Source organism: Equus caballus, chromosome 8 (genome assembly GCF_041296265.1).
Source record: "Equus caballus isolate H_3958 breed thoroughbred chromosome 8, TB-T2T, whole genome shotgun sequence".
Classification (NCBI taxonomy): domain Eukaryota; kingdom Metazoa; phylum Chordata; class Mammalia; order Perissodactyla; family Equidae; genus Equus; species Equus caballus.
The window spans coordinates 63,015,700-63,037,651 of NC_091691.1; the positions used below are offsets into that span (position 1 = coordinate 63,015,700).

Sequence of the window (21,952 nt, forward strand, 5' to 3'; positions counted from 1 at the left end):
CAGATCTGTTCTTCTCCTTTTCTTTGCAAACCAATTCCCAGATTCCCTTGCCTATTGTTTTATGACTCAGTTAAAACAATGGAGATACTGGCAGAGACAGGATGGAAGAGAAAATGCCTGGGTACCTCTACCCCCACCCTACACATACATCCTGTCTGATTCCAGTGACCTCTCTGTCTCCAGCTTGGGGTACATCTTCCCTATGCCCCAGCTCCCACCAGGAAGCATCTTCTGTGACTCTGATTCCCACCAGATAGCTCTGCCTCTTGGGCTCTAATAACATCAATTAGAGCTTCTCCACCTCTTGCTGTAGCAGTGGATTCCTTCTGTTATTAATTCCTGCATTGCTTTACTATCCTCTGTTTGCCTTTTGAGCTCTTCCAACACCATTATAATCGTGCCTTGTATTAAGTTTTTCTGATGCATGACGGAACGGGCTCTATTTTCCAAATAGGATTGCAACTGATGCAATTTGCTTTACTTTGGCTTTAAGACTTTTATTTTATAGCACATTTAATGTTATTATAGTCAATATTTTCTGGGGGTTTTTTTCTTCTTAATGTCAATTCATTATTTGACATCCAAGACATTTTCACCATGCTTTCTTTACTATTTTTAACTCTGCAGTTGAAATCCATCATGATCAGCAACAGTGGGATTAATGAATTTATCGGCCATCTTAAAGGAATCAAAGTCAATAAGAGTTTTGGTGGTAAACTATAAGGAATTATTATTTAGACACTTGTTAAAGTGCTAGTATCTTTCTAACAAAGACTAAATTATTCTGATTTATTTAAACAAAAGGGCCTATAATAGATTCAGCTGAGTAATATCAGTCGCTTTGAATCATTAAGCATTTTAATTCTACAAATCATTTTGGTAGTTAGCACCTCTACAATATTCAAATCAGACCTGGGAATAAGATGGCACTGTCAAGTCACATTGACAGTGACAAACATAGGATTACAAACTGGTTTCCTAATTCCAGACCAAATTTCTGTCCAAATCATACTAGTACACCTCAGCAGGAAGCACATGTTGAGGTATTGTGAGAAGAGCCTGAAATATACAGGTGATATGCTATGTGGGGGAAAAAAGGAGATAACTTTAAATTTAGGAGGCTCTTAGAGACACTACTATATTGACAGGTGTCATATAAGGGACTTATTTTGCAGAACTTCATAAAATCGGGAATCACAGTGAATAGCCTGTAAGGCCTTCCCTTCTTGAAATTAGCATAAACTGAACAACCATGATGTTTTTACAAATGCAGATGAACTTTCAATATCATCATGATTATAAGAGTACAGGCTGACCAATTACAAAATGTTTATAATAAAAGAGAACTGTATTTGACATTGAGGGCTGAATTATATCATTTTCAGAAACTTGCTAAAGCTTTGAATAAATACAAGGAGAAGAAAATGACAAATAATTTACAAATATATGAGATGAAAGAAAACCAACATTAAGATCAGTATTTGGAGGATACAGAAACTTTAAGTCCTCTTGTTGAAGGAGAACAGTAACATATTTGTTAGTTTCTATTTAAAAAGTGATTTTCATAGCACAAGAAAAAAATTGTAACTATGTGCAGGCATGGATGTTAACTAGACTTATCATGGTGATCATTTCACAATATATATATATCTCGAATCATGATATTGTACGCCTGAAATTCATATAATGTTATATGTCAATTATATCTCAATTAAAAAAAACAATAAATGTGCTGCCCTCAAACCATAGTTAAGATCTATTCAAAGCACAGTGGAGCCAGGGGCCCTGCGGCCACCCCAACAGGGTAAAGCTCTGGTACCACTTATATTCGCACACCCTTCTGCCCTAATACACCGATCACCAGAGCCTGAGTGAGGGCTGGACAAAGGCCACTGGTCACACTCATGGGAAAGGGTGTGAAGCCTGGATGACTGTGGATGGCTTCATTGCTATGAATGAGTATTCAGTAAGTGCATAAGGTATGTATACAGCACTAGCTGCGAGGTTCAAAAGAACTGAGAGTAAATACAAAAGAAAAGGGCAGAAGGGGAGAAAGACCTACCTACCCAATTCTAAAATAAAGAGCTCTGCAAACACGGCAAGCACTACGCTTGCAATGTGGACAGTGTAAGTCAGGTATTTCAATAATACAATATTCAACCTTAATAATAGCAGAATCCTAGAGTACACATCATGAGTCTGTAAAGCATTCAGACATTGGTCACTACCCAGGGATAGAATGGTGAGACATTTTCAACAACAGAAATAGTACTTGCTTTGGTTGTATTAATTGTTGGACCTTAAAGGGTAAAGAGAGAAGAGCTATTTCCACATTTTACTTTTTTTGGGGGGGCGGGGGGAGGGCAGGTGAGGAAGATTGGCCCTGAGCTAACATCCATTGCTAATCCTCCTCTTTTTTCGCTTGAGGAAGATAGTTCCTGAGCTAACATCTCTGCCAATCTTCCTCTATTTTGTATGTGGGGCACCACCACAGGTGTGCAGGTCCATGCCCAGGATCCAAACCCAGGAATTCCAGGTCACCAAAGCGGAGCTCACAAACTTAACCACTATGCCACTGGGCCACTCCCCACTCCCCCCACCCCCACATTATACATTTTTATTTCACACTCAAACACAGTATGCTTGAGTCAGTTTGAGGATTTAATTTTATTAATCCTAAATTAAATAGCCAATAGTTGGTCCTAGCACCGATTTTGGAAAAAAGGAGGATCATGGTTCCAGGGAACCGTGAAAGTTCTCAAAGTCAGAACCTAGGTTCAGACTGAGCAAACTCTAACAAATCATGGATAGCTGAGGAATTAGGTGACTCTGAGCAGCCTGGACAATCCCGGGGGGCCATTCTGCCCCAAATCCTCCTTCTAGAGCACAGGCCTTCTCAGACCCGTCCCTACCAGCATCCATGGAACATTGTTTGAAATAAGATCAATTTGTTTAAAAAAAATGGTTAGATGGTCACATAGCTCATGCTGTCTGTCTGGGGTGGATTCTAACATGTTCATCTCTCAAACCAAAAGAGAGAACCAGAGTCCCAGACCAACCTCGGGGGGGCCCCAACAACCAGCCAGTGTCATGTTCTCTCTCTGCTGAGGTCAATTGCTTTATTTTGGAATACATAATCCAAACCAGAAAAAAAAAGTAATTTTCACAATTGATCTAATTTATACTTCATAGGAACCCAGTGAAGTAAAACACTTAGACATTATTTGCCCCATTTTACCAATGTGAAAACATTGGAGTCTTAAAAAGTTCCCGTGATTCACTAAAGGTGGCACAGTTAATGAATGGCAAAGCTGGCACATAATGGCAGGTGTCACATCTAGCTCTTGGCAAGCACTATGCTATGTTGTCCCTCAAGCAAGGCAGGCTTTAGAGACAGTTTGACTACTGAGATAGTGGAATATAAAGAAACCTAACTAAGGAGGAAGAGGAGAAGGAGGGGGAGGAGGAGGAAGACAATGAGGAAGGTGGCCTGGAACAAGCTGTAAAACAGGGAGCCGTCAAGTAGGCAGGAGAACAGGTAATTGGTGAAGGGTACTGGTGCCAGGAATCATGGGATTAGGAAGAAATGTCCTGGGAGGTGTCAGAAATTAAGTGATAAAATGAGAACTGCTGAGTGTTAGTGCAGGAGGTCCTGAAGTCGGAGAAATATCCTCCAGGACGCATCCTCTTCCTCTTCCTCTGATCACCAAATCTACCAAATTATGGACAAGGAGAGGACAAAGGCTAGGCTTTTCTCTTTTCTGTGTACCCTGAAGCTGGCATTGTGATTTGTGTGTAGCGGATATTCAGCAAATGCCTAAAGAATTAAATTGATGATTCCAAACCACATTGATCCTATTTTCTAAACTAGTGCTTTTCATAGTTCAAAACTTTTTATATTGTATTATACACTAATTGTTCTCACATGTAAGTCCTATCTTCCTAGCTGTTCATGAAGAGCATGGACCTTGCTTTAATACTCCTTTGCAAAAAGTAGTATAAATAGCAAGTCACCAAGTAGAAATACAATGTTTTAAAAAAGTCAACGGAAGAAGAAAAAATACTTTGTTTTTTTGCTAGTGTTTTATTTATCATAGTAAAAGGATTGGCAAAAAGTAATGTCAGAGTGAGTTTGAGAAAAATAGAAAACAACTTTGAGCTGAAAGGATCCCCAGGTAATGAATATTCCTTTTACAGTAGTGGTATATATGCTCATTTTCATCAATACTATTTCTAGCATTATAAATCATTGAATTCTCTTCAAATCAAAATTTCAAAATCTGTCTTGGTTGACTATTAAACAAACAATTTCTCTAAGTTTCTGTACTGACTGTATCAATTTAAACTCTCTGAATAATACCAAGATAAGAGCTCTTACAATGTGATTATTTCTAATTGGCCAAGAGCGGCTCAAAATACACTCTTCACCTCCCAGGTTTCATGCTGCTATAACAATATTACATAACCACACCCATCTACAAAACCTTTCTTTGGATAAAGTGCAGTGGATTCTAGTTTGAAAGCCCTTGTTTCTTGATTTAACTTAGAGAGGAAACATTTCCTGAGCTTTGAACAGCCTGCTTTAGATGGCTTTCACTACTGATGGTACCTTTCCAAGCTCCTTCCTCAGTGGCTTTGATGAAAAGAAACTCAACAGGACAACCGCCTACATTGAAGATATCATTTTAGTGTATGGATCTCGTCTCTATACTCCCTTCTAGAACAAATTAACCTGCCAACAGCCTACTGTCTTCACAGCCATATGACCTCCCCAGGCCAAAACTGCCAAGGCAGGCTACCTGACCAAAGGACCATCATACCATAAGAGGTCAAAGCCACAACCACTGTGGTCAAACCAGAAAGGTGAATTAGTTCAAAAAGATTCCACCTCTTGGTATTTGAACTAACACCTTTCTCTTCAACTTGTGGGCTAATGATGAGCAGTATCAAAGTCACCTGCGAACTTGTTAGAAATACCAAATCTCAGGCCTTACCCCAGACCTACTGAAGCAGAATTTGCACCTTAACAAGACTCCCAGACAATCCATGTGCATGATAAAATCTCAGAAGCCCAAACTCCTAACTTGGTTAGTAGATGTAGCTGAAGCAAGAATCAAAGGAAGCATTGAGCTGGAGAGGCTACAAGGGGCCATGTGCAAACCAAATTCAGCAGAGAAAGCCAGAGTGGGGAGACAGATGGACACAGAAAAGAAGTATACAACAGAGGGACCACGTGGATGGTTGGCCCCAAACTGTCTTGGTGTCAGCATAATTATTAATCATGCCCCCTTTGACTCTCAAATGTGTTCTAGTTTGGACAATAAATTATATAATAACCCTTTTTCTAGCTCAGTGAGGTCAAGGTTAATTCACGGCCTCACTGTTCTACACTTCTTATTCTTGGGTTCCTTAAATCACTGTCTCCCTTAACCATGACATCATTCTTATAAAAACTGAGACCTCCCTTCTGCCCTCATTATTTGAAGGAACTGATACAAAAAATGTACTGTTTAATTAGTGCCTACTATATACCATAAAAAATAATTAAAAGTTATGTGCTGGGTACGTGACTCATTATATCTAATCCTCAAAGCAGGCCCAGCTAATTGAATGTCACAGGGGATATCTGGGATCTTGACTGAATGATTTCCTCAAGGTCCCATAGGCGCTGAGGCCCGATTCACACTCAGGGCAACTGACTCCAGGGCCCTGGGTCTTTTCTCTCCACCACATACCTCCTAGGAGACGATCTCATGCCGCCCACTACTTCTGATGATGCTGCAAACACCAGTGAGGAAAAGAACCCACGCCATGCATGATTGTCTCTGAAGGCATAGAAACACTTCAAGAATACTATCCTCTGTCTCTATTTTTCTAACAAAATGCTTAGATGCTTTGTAGATACAAAGTGAGCGTTATTTTCTGGACTTAACAAAACCAAGACGGGAGATTTTTTATCTTACTCTAAGTATTTTTTCCCCAAAATCTGCCTTTTCCTTACAACCATTAAGGTATACTAACCAATTTGCAATAGTAAACATAGTGACAAAACAACCTAAAATAAATTAATGAATTAAACCAGGACAAAATTTTACATTTAGATATGAATCATTTCAGTTATTATTTACAACTGTTAACAAGTAGTGCAAAATGTACTATGATTGAGTGATTTCATGCCTCAAAAATTAAACCATTTTCTCCTTTTTATAAGAAGAATCCTATCTTAAAGGCAAAGGAAAGCAATAGTTTAAGTAAAATTTTAGTTTGCTTACATTTTCTGGCATTTAGAAGAAGAAATCCTGCCAATTGTATTTATATTCTTAGTAATAAAAGCTTTGAATTTCAACTTCTACATGCTTTGTCTTACTATGATCTCTTTTTTTAAAGGATACAGGCAAGAACAATTCATCCCCAAACAGGGCACACTCAGGTTAAATATTTAGAATCCCAAATTCCGATTCTCTTATTCCTTTTGCTTATTTTTCCTTTTAGGAGTAGGAAGAGGGAATGGGGGTCAGGGATAAAGGGGGTGTAAGGCACAATGCTTGCCACATAATAGCAGCTTGACACATTCTAAATAAATTGCCCAAAAGATGGATGAAAGGAAGGAAGGGAAGGAGGGAGGAAGAAAGGCGTAGAGATGTAGGTACACACTCTGGTAGTGAGAAAGAGAATATAATACTCTTCAAAAATTGGAATATTGGAATAGTTCTGTCTCTGTTGACTATGACTGATAATTATTTATCCTATTATATAGATTGATAACTTTTCTCAGATATGTAAATCAGAGCAGGGGAAAAACAAATGAAAGATTTACGGGGACAGTTGGGGGAGCAAGTCATGGCTGGGGAAGGGAGAGAGAGGGGAGGAGAGGTGAATGGGTGCAGAGGGGGCAGGGAGGGGGAAGACAGGAAGGGAAGGAGAGAAGGTAGTGCAAGCTGGGGAAGTGAATGGGGAGGGCAGGAGAGAGGAGGAAATGGTTGAGAGGAGCTCTTAGCTCCGTATGAATAAGGAATCACTTAGATATAGTTATCAGATTAATGTCTGGGTCTCCCCCAGGACCCCAAGCTCTGAGGGAGCATGGATGTCAATATTCGCTTTCATTGTATCCAGCACAGCTCCAGTTCCCTGAGGGCAGTGCTTCTCACACTATCTGTGCCGAAGAATTGGGTCTTTTTATTTCTGATCTGTCATAGACAAGTAGTTTGTAAAATGAAAAAAAAAAAAACAAAACCTCACAACAACATACAAAAAACAAGCCCATTTATTTATTATTAAATTCTACAGACATAAAATTTCTCTGTCTCCAAATACTGTGCTTACCTCTTCCTGGACCAGTAACAGTTTTGAAGACCAACACTAGTCCACTAACTGCTCCTTGAGGAGCCTGGCCTGGTAGGAACTCATTAAAAATTTGTAAAATATCTAAACAATATAGACATCAGAGCACTAACAGTTCAGCAATAAAGCACAGTTACATCATGATTTTTCTGGAATTTGATCTACTTATTTTTTCCATTCTATTGCCACCGCAATTCTAAGAAGATAACAGGGTGGTGAAAATAAGCCCTATATTTAAAGGGTTACATTGAAGACAAAGCATAGGCTTGCTTCCTGATGGTCCCAAACTGAGTAGCAGAATAGAAGAGGACTCAGTTAGCTTGACTCCCAGGCCATTGCTTTTTCCCCGTAGGCCTGGATGGCTCTTTTTGTCTGCAATCAAATTGGACATGCAGCATTAATTAGTGAGCTGTAAGCACTTTTGTTTTCACTTTTGGCTCACAGACATCCGTGAATCTCTAATTTACACATTTCAGCTGTGCAGACATTTGCAGACCAATATTTTAAGATGTAGTCTTTAATTTGGCTTAGTCTGCATTTCTGTATCTATAATGTGGAGATGTGTATTTAATTGTCATTCCAGCAGAGACCTTGCCACAATTAATCAATGGTTCCCAAAAGATAAGTGTGTGGTCAGTCTCATTCTATTTGTCTTTAGTCTTAAACGTTAGGTCTCTTGTAGTAACAGCTAGTATAAACACACTGTGAAACAATGACAACTTCAGCAAATCATTGGCAAATTATTCTTCCCAACAAATGATTCAAAATAATGATAAAAATGAAAAACATCTATATTCAAAATCTTGGTGACCATTTCTTTTTAAAGGGTTATCTATCTGTCTATGATTTATCCATCAATCTTGCTGGAAAGGTACCTACCAAACTAACAGAAATTATTCATTAGGAGTCCAGTGGATTGTTAGTGGAGAACAGGAGGACTCTTCATTTTTCTTTATACATTTTTGTACTTTTGGAAATTTTTCTCATAAATATATATTTCAACAAATAGGTAATATTTTATTAACAATATATTGATAGAAGCGATTCTAGTAAATGTAAATGTTTCAATCTTGATTATATACTTTAAAACAAATATGTAATATTTTAATATCTTTTCTTACTTTATCCATTGAACTTTGAAATAAAACAACATGCAAGGCAGGGACTCTTAGCCCTTTCGTAGACAGAGGAGGAAGCTAAAGGGAAGTGTAGGGCTGAGATTCCAAGGGAAATATGCATAATGCCAAAACTCGTATGCTGCCCACTTCCCTATGCTGCAGGGCAATGAAAAATGAGTATATCGTATCATTTAATGGAATCATCTTTATTTCTAGTGTAGGTATCATGGAATGGATACACAACCAAAAAACCATGTGAGACATACACTGGTGACAGTGATACAACCCAGAATTCAGGGTGGTTCTATGCCAAAATTGTTCATATAAGTTTGGTCAGAAGTATATCTTATATTTTAACTACTGAATTTTTGTGCTGCTCTGTAAAATCTCTGTAAAAGATCCATTTAGTCTCTAAAGGGTTAGGGATGGGTGCAGAGAACATGTTAAGTTGGCAAGGATCACATGCTTCATTACAGGTAATTTTATCTGTTAACCAAAAATATTCTAGGATGGAGAAGCATAAAGAAAATATTTGCCAGATTATAAATCTAATTTTCTATCACAGGTCCAATAACACATAATTTGCTTCTAATTGATAATCCCCCAAAACCCAAATATTTAAAATATTTAAAAAAAGAGAGTCACTAGCAGTGTCATGCTGGTCCCAGAACTGTTATCTCTCTTGACCAGTTAAAAACTATGATATAAATTTTAGGATATGCTGGACCATTAAGAAAAGCAAGCCTTGGGTCAAGAAGAAACAATGCTAAATTAACAGTTAGAATTGTAGGTTCTAAAGAAACCATAAGAGAAGAACTTGGGAACCATGCTGTGAGGATTTGTAACAAAAAATGAGCAGAAAATAAAATCACATTCTTGGACCTTCTTTCTTTTCCACTCCCCACTGTGAAGCATGGCAACCAGAGGAAAGAAGCGAAGGCAAAGAATATTCCTGTTATCCTCTATTTGGCAGGTATTAAGAGACACATGTCTTCTTCCTGATATGGGTAATAGTCATCCCTTGAGACTTTATTAGCCAAAGTAAAAAAAAAAAACAACTTTGTTATCACCCTTAAATTTCTTACTCACTTAAAGCAGTTTCTAGAGAGAGGATACACATGTGCAGCATTCTCTAATAAAGTCATGGCTTCCGGGATTTTCTAAATTTCTAAACTTCTTTCCAAGCATTAGAAAAGCATTATGTGTGATTTTTCCTTCTTTTTTTCTTTCTACTAATTGGGGTGACTATTATTAGACAAGATTGGAATAGCAGTTAATTTCTTATTCTCCTTTTAAAATTTACCTTAGGTTTGTTCCACAAATCATCGTATTAGCCGTATTGTAATGTGGATTGCTGTTCTTAATATTTATTACACAGGGCTAAACTTTATAATCTTATAGTTAGCTTTTACTATAAGGTATGAGATATAAGGGATTCTTTTATAGATAGACCAATAGACTTCAAAGGGTTTTCTGTTGCCTGAAGTTTTGCATGTGATTTAAAAGTATGGGATCAGGCTGCTCCTCATTCTATACTTTTGAATATAAAATTATCCATAGCATGTACTCAAGACCAAAAAGTGAAAACCTTTTTCTACACGTCACAAAGTTTGAATATCTGTTAGTATATTTTGATGGTTTAACTCAGACATTGACCCAATGACTCCTTTGAAGACTTGATTATCAACTTCATCCTTTCCTTTCTCTGGCTCTAATTTTCTTACTCTGCTCTACCACGCATTCAGTGAAACCTAGGAACGAAGGCTGCCTACAAAAAAGAGGCAAGTAGCCCGTAAGGGCATCCTCACTTTCAAAAATGAAAGACTGTCAAGACGCTCCTCCCACCAAACTACTTCCTACAAACAAAAAGAAAAATTGGGCCAGAAAACGTGATGGTATTTTCTAAAGTTGAGAGGAACCTGTCCACCATTTCCTAACCCAATCGTTATGAATCCCAATGGATTCACACAGAAGATCAAACGTTGGGAAAGTTGTTTGTGGATCTTTAGTTAATCATCTCCCAAACTTTCAAGCAAAGTAAAGGAGAGGTAGGCATGTATATTCACAGATTGTTTATAAAACAATCAAAGAAATAAGAAAAGAAAGAAAGAGAAAGAAAAGGAAAGAAAACCCTGAGCAGTGCTTGAGACTCAACTTGGTACATGAGTGATAGTAAGTGGCTGAAACCCTATATGAAGCCACCAAGTCCAGTGCAAATTTCCTGTGTTAGTTATGTCCTTTAATCCCCAAAACAACTCCATGAAATAGTTATTATACAGAAAAATTTTATCTGCTGAAGAAAAATGTTATCTGCTAAGGCCCTCCTAGATGACCACCCCACCTTGTCACCCCACGCTCCTATCTGTCAGCGCTGTATCTTGTACTAACCATCATAGCACTTTCCACACTTGTACAATAGGCAGAATAACTTTGTGGTTACGAGAACGGGCTTTGCAATCAGAAAAACATAGCTTCAAGCTCAGATCTGCCACTTACAATGTGGGTGGTTTGGACACAATCTCTCTAGGCCTCACTCTCCTCAGAGGGACAGCAGGGACAGGTACAGTGTTTACATTACAGGACAACTGATACAATTAAATGAGTTAATGTTTGCTGAGCATCTAGCCCCATACCTGTTCCATATCAAGGAAGGGTTTAGTATCTTTAAAGGGAGATGCAGCCTCTGGCTTTCTTCATTTTCCTTCGGTGTGCGTATGCAGAAGGAGGCCCAGACTAAGGGTTTTAAATGCTTGTTGAATGAATGATGAACGACTAAATGAATGGATGGATGGATGAATAATCTTTTGAATCTCAGGACAGCATTCTTTCTACTAAAGCTCCAACTGTCTTCATCATTTTCCTCTTCCTGGAGTAGAATAAGTTTCTATGATACTAAATGGCTGCTATCACTTATTAAGCACCTAGTGCAGTGCAAGTTTCTTTATATTAACCTCCTTTAATTCCCCAAACAATTCATGAAATAGTTCTGATACAGAAGAACTGGACCAGACTGTGTCCAATGGCCTGCTCATGGGGCATATTGTGCATAGAAAGCAAGGCAAGAACAATAAAAATGATTGTTTCCTTATCATTAACTCTCCATGTAGCATCCAAAAATGAGTTTCTACAATGCCTCATTTAAGAAATGAGAATGTGAGATGCAGAGTGAGCTGGAATAATCCTCTGCTAATAGTTATATAACTTTCAAAATATTCTTTGACCTTTCTAAGCATCAGTTTCCGCATTCATAAAACTGGGACATAACAGTAACTGTATGTGTCTGGCTGCATTGTTGTGATAATTAAATGAGATAATGTGTATAAAAAGGTGCATTGTGTGAGGACAAAGGGATGGATTTTCTCTGAGGAGAGAAGCAGCTGCCTCCCCACCACCCTTTCTTTAGGGTGTCTTCTTCAAAATATATAGGTGCGATAAGAGGCCTAATCTTTTGGTTTTTCAATGCAAGATTGGGAATTTTGACGCTGCAAACTGTAAATGCATGTGTCCAGAATTAGCTCAGGGCTTTCTCTCACAAAATAAATAGGAGACAATCACAGGTGCATCTATTTATCTCTCAAGGCGCTAAAGAAGTTGTAATTGTTCTTCATTCTACTTCACTGGATAGATATGTGTGAAATTCTGCCCAGATTTTGTAGTCACTTTCGTGTCACCTTATATTCTTGCTCTATAATAAATAGTGTTTTCTCTCTTTCTTCTATATCAGTATAGAGGGGGCTTTTTGGGCAGAATTGTCTTATTTCCCCAGCAGTTAAAAATTGTAAAGTGCCAAAAAATGTTAGATGTTGAGGCTGTTATTGTAATTATTACAATCATTATCATTTCAGGACTACAGTGGTAGAAAATGAAGCCAGTTATCCACATAAAACAGATAATAAAATACTTCTGTCCCTAGTTAATTGGGTAAGTCCTACAAAAGTGGTTTTCTCAAAAATTAATCTGAATATATACTTGTAGCCTTTGTATTAAATTATTTATTTATTTATTTTTGGTGAGGGAGACTGGCCCAGAGCTAACAGCTATACCAAACTTCCTCTATTTTTTGTATGTAGGATTTTGCCACAGCATGGCTTGATGAGCAGTGTGTAGGTCCACACCTGGGATCCAAACCCGCAAATCCTCGGGCTGTGAATTTAACCACTACACCACTGGGCTTGCCCCCTTAAATTTATTTTTATCATATATTAATGCTAAGAGCAAATAGGTAAGTTCCCTGGTTAAAAATTATTAAATTTTAGAATTGTCAGACTCCAGTAATGAAAGATAAACTTCTTTTTTGATCATACTAAAAGGTCTACTTCAAAAGAAAAATACGTCTTGAATTTTCACACACTCTAATTGCAATAAAAAGATTAAAGAGGAAACAAAGTAGAGAGAGCAGTAAAACAAATGCTAAAGATGCTATGAAATTTCATGCAATAATGTGACCTAAAGTAAACTACATTATGAGTACATTATCTATTATAATTAAATTCACTATTTGTTTTTTAAGGCTTAAAGATCAAACTTATGATGTCTAAAATTAAATTCATTGCTGCCTCCATTGCCACCACCGCTCTCCTCACAAACCTCCTCTTCCTGTAGACTTTCCCTCTGTCTAGTAACAGCACCCATGGGTTTACAGGTTTGAAGGTTCTTTCTTTAACACTTTCCAATCATTGGCCAAGTCTAGCCTCTCTGCTTACTTTATCATACTGCTTACCACAAGATATTTTGATTTTCTATCAGTCATTTCTGCCAGACTGAATGATTTCATGAAAGCCTGAACTTTAGCATTTTGCTCTATAATTCTTATCATCTGTCTTGTCACCTGCCACTTGGCAGGGGCCAAGTAAATCTTGGTTGAATAAATTAATACATGAGATTCCATAGAATATCTGTCTCTGATTTCTTTCTTGTCTGTTCCTTCCTTTTACTTCTCAGTGCTTCTGTGCTGGTTTAGGCTCTCAGTCCTAATCACTTCCCCTAACTATTGCCCATAGCATCCATTCATCCAACTCCCCATTTGTAGGCTACACCTCCACAGAGCACTGCTCCTGTTTCTCAGTCCTGGTTCATAAATGCCCAATGGCCCCCATCTGCCCTCAAAAGTATATATCATCAAAAGCATATAGCCCAGACTGACATTCTAGTTTTTCCACAACCTAATTTCAGTAACTGGCTCCAGCCCTCTTCCATATACACCATGCTACCCACTTGCTAACATGCAACCCTAAGAAAACAGATAAATTTAGCATCTTACATATTTGTCCTGAGGCCTACAGAGTTAAACTTACAGAATACAAAAAGAAAATTTAACATCATCATAAATCCCAAAAGCTAAAAAAAGAGGAGTCATTGCTGTATTACAGTTCTCTAAAGTGCCTTTCTAACCTAACAATGTGTCATAGAATTGAATCTCATAGAAATAGTCAAATTGAACCTAAATTAGATTTTTAAAAGAAAATACAAAAGTGCTCATATCACAGTATCAGCCTTTTGTGCTGGAGATTCGTATTTTCATTATTTACTATAATACACATGGCAACCTTCAACCATACTGGGTAGTTTTAGAAGCTATCCTCAGTTTACATAACTGACCATTATAAAATCAGGTATTACTGCGTCTCGTGTGGGTTTAGTTATTGAGTGCTCCCTAGCAGAAATTTATGTTGTGATTTTCCTGTCCCATTGCTTATTTTTTCTCTTTTCTGCTGGTTTCTCATGCAAAAGCTCAGACCATTTCCACCTACTAATCCCAGAGCTTTGGGAAGCCCTGAAGATTTTTATTCTTAAACTGATTTCAGGACTTTCCAAATGACATTTCAAACCTCTGAGACCATTTCAAGAATGGAGCAACTTCCTCTTTCAAAGATTCCTGAAGCAATGCTTTTGAAGGGATAACTAAGCTTCAGAGGATGACCTGTTCGTTACCAAGCAAGACCTTGACAGAGGAGAAGGAGCCTAAACCAAACTTGCCTGAGGAAGGGAACAAATCCCCACCAGTCTTCAATTTACAGCATTTGGCTCCAGTTCAACCACTACGGTATTTCCACAAGAAATAAATACAGAAGACAGGAAATGGAAAATTCTAAGTGATATCGTGATATCACAAGTTGGTTTTTTTTCTTTAAACTGGCTAGGAATACCTCTCAAAAAACTTTGGTGAAGGTAGAGAATGGACTACACCCCTGACTTAATTACTTTTCAACTATTATTCAATTATCTATTTATATACTTTATTCTGTTACCTCAGTAACTGGTGCCCATTTTTCTTAGCCATCCTTCTTTTTTCCCAGTGCTGTTTTATTAATTCTGAGCTTAGCATCATCCAGCAAACCCTAAGTTTCTCTCTTTTTAGAATAAGGTCATTGGTTTCCTCGTTTTTGTCCAAAGTCTAGAAATGGGGAGAGATAAGTTACTCTAGTTTGTTTTAGGGGGAGATGGGGAGAATCAGCAAATTTGCCTCCTTCTCTTTATGATTTTCAAGGGTCCTACCCTGAACTATTGATAGAAATCACCGAAAAGAGGTTGTTGGAATAATTTGCAATCATTTACTGAAAGAGGCTCCTGACTTCCTGCTTTGTCTCCATTTTCTTAAGAGCATCAGGCTTCTGCATAGTTACAACTTGAATGCCCTTAAGCCATGTATGGCCCTTATGGCTTTGTGTGTATTTCCTGACATACAAGGAGAAGAATTCTATGTGGCCTTTTAATACAATTGTTCCTTGAAGTCTAAGACCTATGGTCTATCCTGGCACTAAGTTTCAGAGAAAACGAGCATAGGTGTGATCTGTGTTCTGCTTTTACAGCAACACCAAACCTCTTCCATTGCGATAAATTAAAGCAGCACACTTCAAATGGCAATTAAATATTTTTTATGATAATGGCTGTATTTAGCATAGACGGTGATGTGAGTTGTAGTGTGGTAGTACATTAGTAGCTGAGGATTTTGTACATGGGGAACAAAACTCAGTTTCTAAATACACAATATAAATATATGGCTGTGATCAAAACAATTGAAAAACATGATGGATGCAGCATGATACAATTTTCACCGTGAATACTTTAAATATAAAATTATAGACTCTCAGGGTAATACATGCTGATAGTCAAAACCCACACCATTTACATATTAGTAATATAGTTTGTAAAATGTATATATTCTTGAAAAATTCTTTTTTTATTTTTAGATATGGATTAAAGCGTACTTTGAAGTAATTAAGTTTTTGAAAGACCAGACATCTCCACAAAAGATATCAATATCAAACATTTCAAATCCATAACAAGGTTTCCAGCTCCTAAGCTAAAAAACATGCAATTCTTAGTAATTGTGGAAAGAACTGTGCAAATGCAAACTAAGGGGGAAAAAACTAAATAAACCCACATAGACAGCCCTCCAAACAAAATCCATTTGAGGCAAGCAACAGAAAATCCTGAAAGATTTATACACTGCACATGCTTTATGCTGACAAGCTGAAGCAGCAGCACCAAATAGAAGAGCTAAATAAATTAGTCTTCCCCAAAGAATACCTTTTTATCATATTATAACTACCTTAAAAGAAGTATACCACTTGTATGCTTCTCAATGGATTATCAAAAAATGTATGCATAATTGAAAAAGAACATTTGCAATCCTAAAATGAAATCTCATCACTTTTGGTGTTGAAGAAACACACCTGCTTAGACATATAGATTTTTTTCATGAGGTTTTTTTTTCTCTCTCTCTATGGAATTTTAAATTTAAATGCAAAAAGTCTAGGTAAATAAAGTGCCAAAAGCATACAACACATTTTTTTTTGCTTATCTAATTTTGACATGCTCCCAGGATTTGAGATGGATGTTTCAAAAGTATCTAAAATCTTTCCTCAAGTTTCTGATGTGGTCACCCCTTTAAATACCACCAAAACTAGGAAAACATTGGCAGTCTCACCAGAGTCTCCTGCTGTCATTCTACTGCTGCATGGGACAGAGTCTTCAACAGGACTTAGACAAACCTCATTCATCAATATTCTACTCTAGAGGAGCTGACACTTACTGTGAATTCTGCTCTTCAACTTAAATACCAGTGTCTGTGGCAGGCCAATTCTATCATTGCAGAGCCAGCATCCCTCAGGCGAGGTCCAACCTTTCTCTCGAAGTGCACCCAGGGATTAGTCTGACTTCCCCTAAATTCTCTCCTCTGCACAGTAAGAGCTAATCTTTCCTGTATGAAGCAGGAGATGGTGTTGCTATGACAACAGAGCACATTCTAGCAGTGGGACTACCGAGATGAGCCTTCAAAGACTCAGGGAAACATGCACTCACTTTTCCTCCAGGGCTATGGGCTCCTTCCTTTAGGATTTAATACCCCAACAAGTTTACTGAGAGACTGAGTTGTTGATTACCTATGCATTTCGCTACAGGAGATCACTGGTTAAGAACATGGCTGGAATATCACAGAATTATTTAACACAAGTGCCATGCTTAGTTATATTAAATTTCCAATTATAAATGCTCTGTATAGCCATTTTAAAACACTACCCTCACGTAAATCTAAAGCATTCTGCTTACTCTAAGTTTTTCTCAAATGATATTAATGTGTTAAAAATAGCATTATCAAGGGAAAGCTTTATCTTTTTTTGTTTGTTTGTATATCATCACCATTGTATCAACTTGAAGGTTAGAGACACACACACACACACACACACACATCCATTTTCTCTCTTCAGCATCACTGTCTGGAGCCTTGAGGTTTCAGGGTGGGGGAGGGGATATGCTAACAAAAGCAATCTCTGCAGCCATATTTTGCATACATATATTAGCTGGAGAATAATCACAATAAGCGTTAATCATTTAGAAAAATAATCATCAGTGGAATTTCAGTGCCTATGCGACAGCAGAAGAGATCCAGTACCAGGTCACATTGTATGAGGGCAGATTTTATGTATTATTTTCCAACACAGCAGTTACATTTTTTGGAAAATAATTAACATCTACATTATTACATATCTTAAATAGTTAATAATGCATTTTAATAGTCCTGATTGCGCACTATTTTGAACATTTATTTTCTTCGGAAACATTCCTGTGAATTCAAAAGCACCCATTTCTTTTGTTGGAGGGAGAGGACACAGAGCAGGGAAGGTTTTCCCCTCTCAGCAGCAGAGGTTCAGTTTACTAAACCTCCGTGAGTGAGGTTTTCACTCAGGGAGTGATCCAAACTGTCCTTTGTACTCCTTGATTTCCCCGTTATCTTTTCCATTCCTCAGTCCTTTATATCGGGAGCAGCTCTTAGTACACGCCACCCTTCCCCCACCCTAGGCTGTAATTACTCTCCTTTGTGGCTGGAGCAGTAGAATCTGCATCATCTACATCTAGTCTTCAGAGTGCAGAGGGACAGCAGGACGTTATAGATGCTGCTGTCACTCAGAGGGGAGGGATCTATACATTATGTGGGCTCCATGTCCTACTGGCCTCTGGGAAAACCACCTGGCTATCTTTAGTTACTTCTTGCTTATCACCCTAATGTGTGTGAAAAGCCTTAACAATTAACTAGAATGTTAGCATTGTAAATAAAGCATTTATTTATTTTTAGTGACATATGAAATGGACAGAGCATTTAAAAACTCAATTTGATTTGTGTTTTGATTTCTATTATAGTAAAAAAAATCAGTTAAATTTGTTTAATGTGTGCCTTGATATATACCTCTAGACACGTACGTACTCACTTCATAGGCACATGTAGAATATTTTTCTCTCATGATCCTATTTCCAGAGTTTGCTCTGAAGATACATTCTAATAATTTAAAAAGTTATGGCACCTGTTTTCATTATGTTCATTATTATCTAATTAGTAAAGGCGTTTTTTTTTTTTTTTTCATTTTTCACACTCATCTTCAGGGAAACTGGATAGATGCCAAAATGTGTAAACAACATATGGTTTACTTTCAAGATCAACCAACCAGAATTACTTATTTCTAAAGAATCTCTTAGCTAAAAAAATATCTTGAAGAAATAATTTCCTGCTCTAATAGCCAGTGTTTACCATCTGCTATTCCTTTAAGACTAACTACCTGAAGTTCAATCATATTATATATTTTCCGGCTCCCTTCCTCCCAAAAGACAATATTACTTATTAAAAAAAGTGTTTTAAGTAGGTCACGCTGAGGGTGAGCCAACTTAGACTTCAATTTTGAAAGTAAGTTATAACCAACTAAGGTTATATGAATGCCAATATCACTACTTTGGAAATTTAAGAGTTTATAATTATCTCCCATATATTATTTTTATGAGCCCTTATTTTTCAACATAATAACCAGTACATCTGTTAAACTACAGTAATATGTTTGTCTTTGGGGAAACAGGGACAGAGAGAGTAAGGGAAAGAGCATTTTTCTCAAAACCAGTTTTGAAGATGAACCCCAAGGTAGTTCTGATGAGAGTCTGAGACATGAGCCCGTGGCCAGGGGAGCAAAGGGTGGACAAGAGTGAATCTTTTCCTAAGTAACCACCTTTTGTACAAAGGCTCAAGAACAGTCTCTAGACTTTAGTTGGACACTGAGCACACATTCTAACGACAAACTACATTACTAATCTCTGTGTGCCTCAGTTTCCTCACTTTCAAAATTGAAAAACAACAGTACTTATCTCACGGAATTCTCGTAAGAGTTCAAAGAGTAAATATATGTGAAGTTCTTATAATAGTGCCTAGCATATAGAAAATACTGTGTAAACTTTAGGTGTTATTTAGGATTTTGAAGACAGGGACTAAGTATCATTTATCTTTGTTCCCCCTATTCCTAACACAATGTCTGCTCTAGGATATGTGTTCAATAAATGTATAGAAATATTTTCCATATCACCTATATGATTTTAATATATAATAAAGCAAAGAGAATACATAACAAGTAAAGATTCTAAAATATATCAAAAGAGAAATATAAATCTGTCTTTATAACTAATTATTATGGGTTTAAACAGTTCAATAAGTAAATAAAAATGTTCGAAGAATGAATGAAGTTTTAAATATGTACCCCTTTGTGTATTAATTCTATTTTAAGAACTATTTGTTAATTATACCTACAGACTACAATGGGTAGGATAATCTTTGAATACGAACAACCTATCTCTTTTAATTTTACAAGAGAGTGAGTTTTCACTTATTACAAAAGTATTCAGCGTCTGCTCTAATAGATATTATGCTAGGTGTTGAGATACTAAGACATAGATTACTGCCCGTGTCTCAGTGAGTTTACACTCTACTGTAGGAAGCAGACATTCATTCAACACATGCTCTATGTGCCAGGCACAGTTCTAGGTGCTGGGACATAGTAGTAAACCTAACATAGAGAAATGCCTACTCTCAAGAAGTTTACCCCTGCTCTGTGTGTGTGTGTGGGTGTGTGGGTGTGTGTATGGGGCGTAGGGAATGTGAGTAGATGTTAAGTATAGTATAACTGCTTGAGAGGGAAATAAAGCAGATTGGGCAATAAGAAATACAGTGGAAACGGGGACAAGACTTTAATTTTAAACATATATAATGCAAGTTGATAACAGCCATAAAAGAGCCACAAACAAAGGACCACAGGCAACCATGGAAGGGAATGGCTAACTCTGAGGAATTTGGGAGGGCTTCATAAAGGGAGTGGTCAATGTCAACTAGGAAATTTAAAAATAAATATGTAAAAGTTCTGCTTTGGGCATTACATAGTACTTTTTCACATTATCTACAGGATTTTAATACCTAATACAACAAAGTAAATAACATCTAAAAATACTAAAATATGTCAAAGGAGAAATATAAATCAATTTACTGATTGTTATAGGTTTACAATGTTGAAAATCATTGCAGCCAATTAAAAACATGTTATTCTAGGGCTGGCCCCGTGGCCGAGTGGTTAAGTTCGCGCGCTCCGCTGCAGGCGGCCCAGTGTTTCGTTAGTTCGAATCCTGGGCGCGGACATGGCACTGCTCATCAGACCACGCTGAGGCAGTGTCCCACATGCCACAACTAGAAGAACCCACAACGAAGAATACACAACTATGTACCGGGGGGCTTTGGGGAGAAAAAGGAAAAAATAAAATCTTTAAAAAAAAAAACATGTTATTCTAGCAACTGAAATAATGTTGATCGCTAAAAGTAATTTCCCCTTACTTGGAATAGTCTTTTTTATCTAAGATAAAAATTAACTAAAGAAACATAATTATAACTCTATTTTACTTCATACAACAAAATAAATTCCATATAGTTTAAATTTTTAAAAAGATTAAAGTTGCAAAAGTATTGGAAGAAGTTGAGAGATTTAAAACCATAAAAATACAGGAAAACAAATTCTGAAATACCTGTCTGATAAATGATATCTTGAGTGGTCCAGAAATCTATAGATATATACCCACATCCACTTTGTAATTATTTATCAAACATCATTTATTCAGCAGCAATCATGTGCCAGTTATTGGGAGCACAAAGAAAAATAAGACAGTGTGCCTTCTAAGAAGTGTATGGTCTAGCAGTTGAGACAGACAAGTACACAAGCCTTTACTATTCAGAGAGATAATTATTATGACAAAATTATGCACAGAATGCTAAATAAAGGATCTAGGAGAGAACTTATCCTGGTGCAGGGAGGCAGGCATAAGAAATGATCAAAGGAGCCTGTAGATGCAGCCATAATGGAATAGATCGGAGCAGGCCAATGCTACCACCAAGAAGAACCAGAAAAGCTAATTTTTAAAATTGTATTCTTGAAATCTGTTTGAAGGCATAAGACAGCTAACAGGCAACCAGAATTTGAGAGTCCAAGATCCCTGAGAGAAGGAAATCAGAGAACTGTGAACCAACATTCTCTAAACAGCTTTTTCCCTCAGGGCAAATGCTGGTTTTCATGTGAAGAGAGAGACTGACAATATGAGTGTACATTGCTAAGAGGCAGAGAAAAGACCAGAACTTTTGGAAAGAAAAAAGGATTTCATATTGAAAAAGGTAGCGAGGATATGAGAAGTCAAGATCCCAGGGAGAGGGTAGTAGCGTAGAGCAAGACCACAGCTTATAGTTTTGCCCTGGGGACTTCTGTCTGTTCTTAAGTTGCAGAGAGCAAAAGGCAAGGAAGAGAAGCAAAGAAACTGCTTTAAAAAAATCCCATAAACAGAGCAGTGTTTGCTGTAGTCCCAGTTCAGGACTAAAAAAGCCAAGGACCTATAGGCAGGAAGGGACTTGGTAAACAATCCATGCTATCAGTTGGGACCTCTGGAAGGTTAGACCCAACAAGCACAGGAAAAACAGATGAAGAAGGAAGCTTATTATAAGAACTAAAACCCAGCATCAAATCAGTTCCATACTTGATTTGATTCAGATGATCTGTGCCTCCTTATCTGCCTACAGTGGGAAAGGGAGACTCCGTGAGGCAGATTACATTCCCAAGACCCTCTACTATTTTTCATATACAATATCCAGAATTTAATTTTAAAAATCACAGGGCATGCCAAGAAACAAGATCAAGAGGAAAAGCAGATTA

The 21,952-nt window shown here is 37.4% G+C and overlaps 1 protein-coding gene across 12 annotated transcripts in view; it reads right to left on the reverse strand.

Moving 5' to 3' along the window:
* The window catches only part of NOL4 (nucleolar protein 4), a 364,258-nt gene that overhangs the window by 191,544 nt on the left and 150,762 nt on the right, over positions 1-21,952 (reverse strand). The window contains exon 1 of one of the 12 annotated variants that reach the window (XM_070275623.1): positions 16,495-16,694. The exons of 10 other annotated variants lie outside the window; for them this stretch is intronic. The gene's annotated coding sequence lies outside the window, so the exon portion shown is untranslated. Of the gene's footprint in view, positions 1-16,494; positions 16,695-21,952 lie in introns of those variants that run through there. One more of the 12 variants, XM_070275621.1, reaches the window with a different exon arrangement.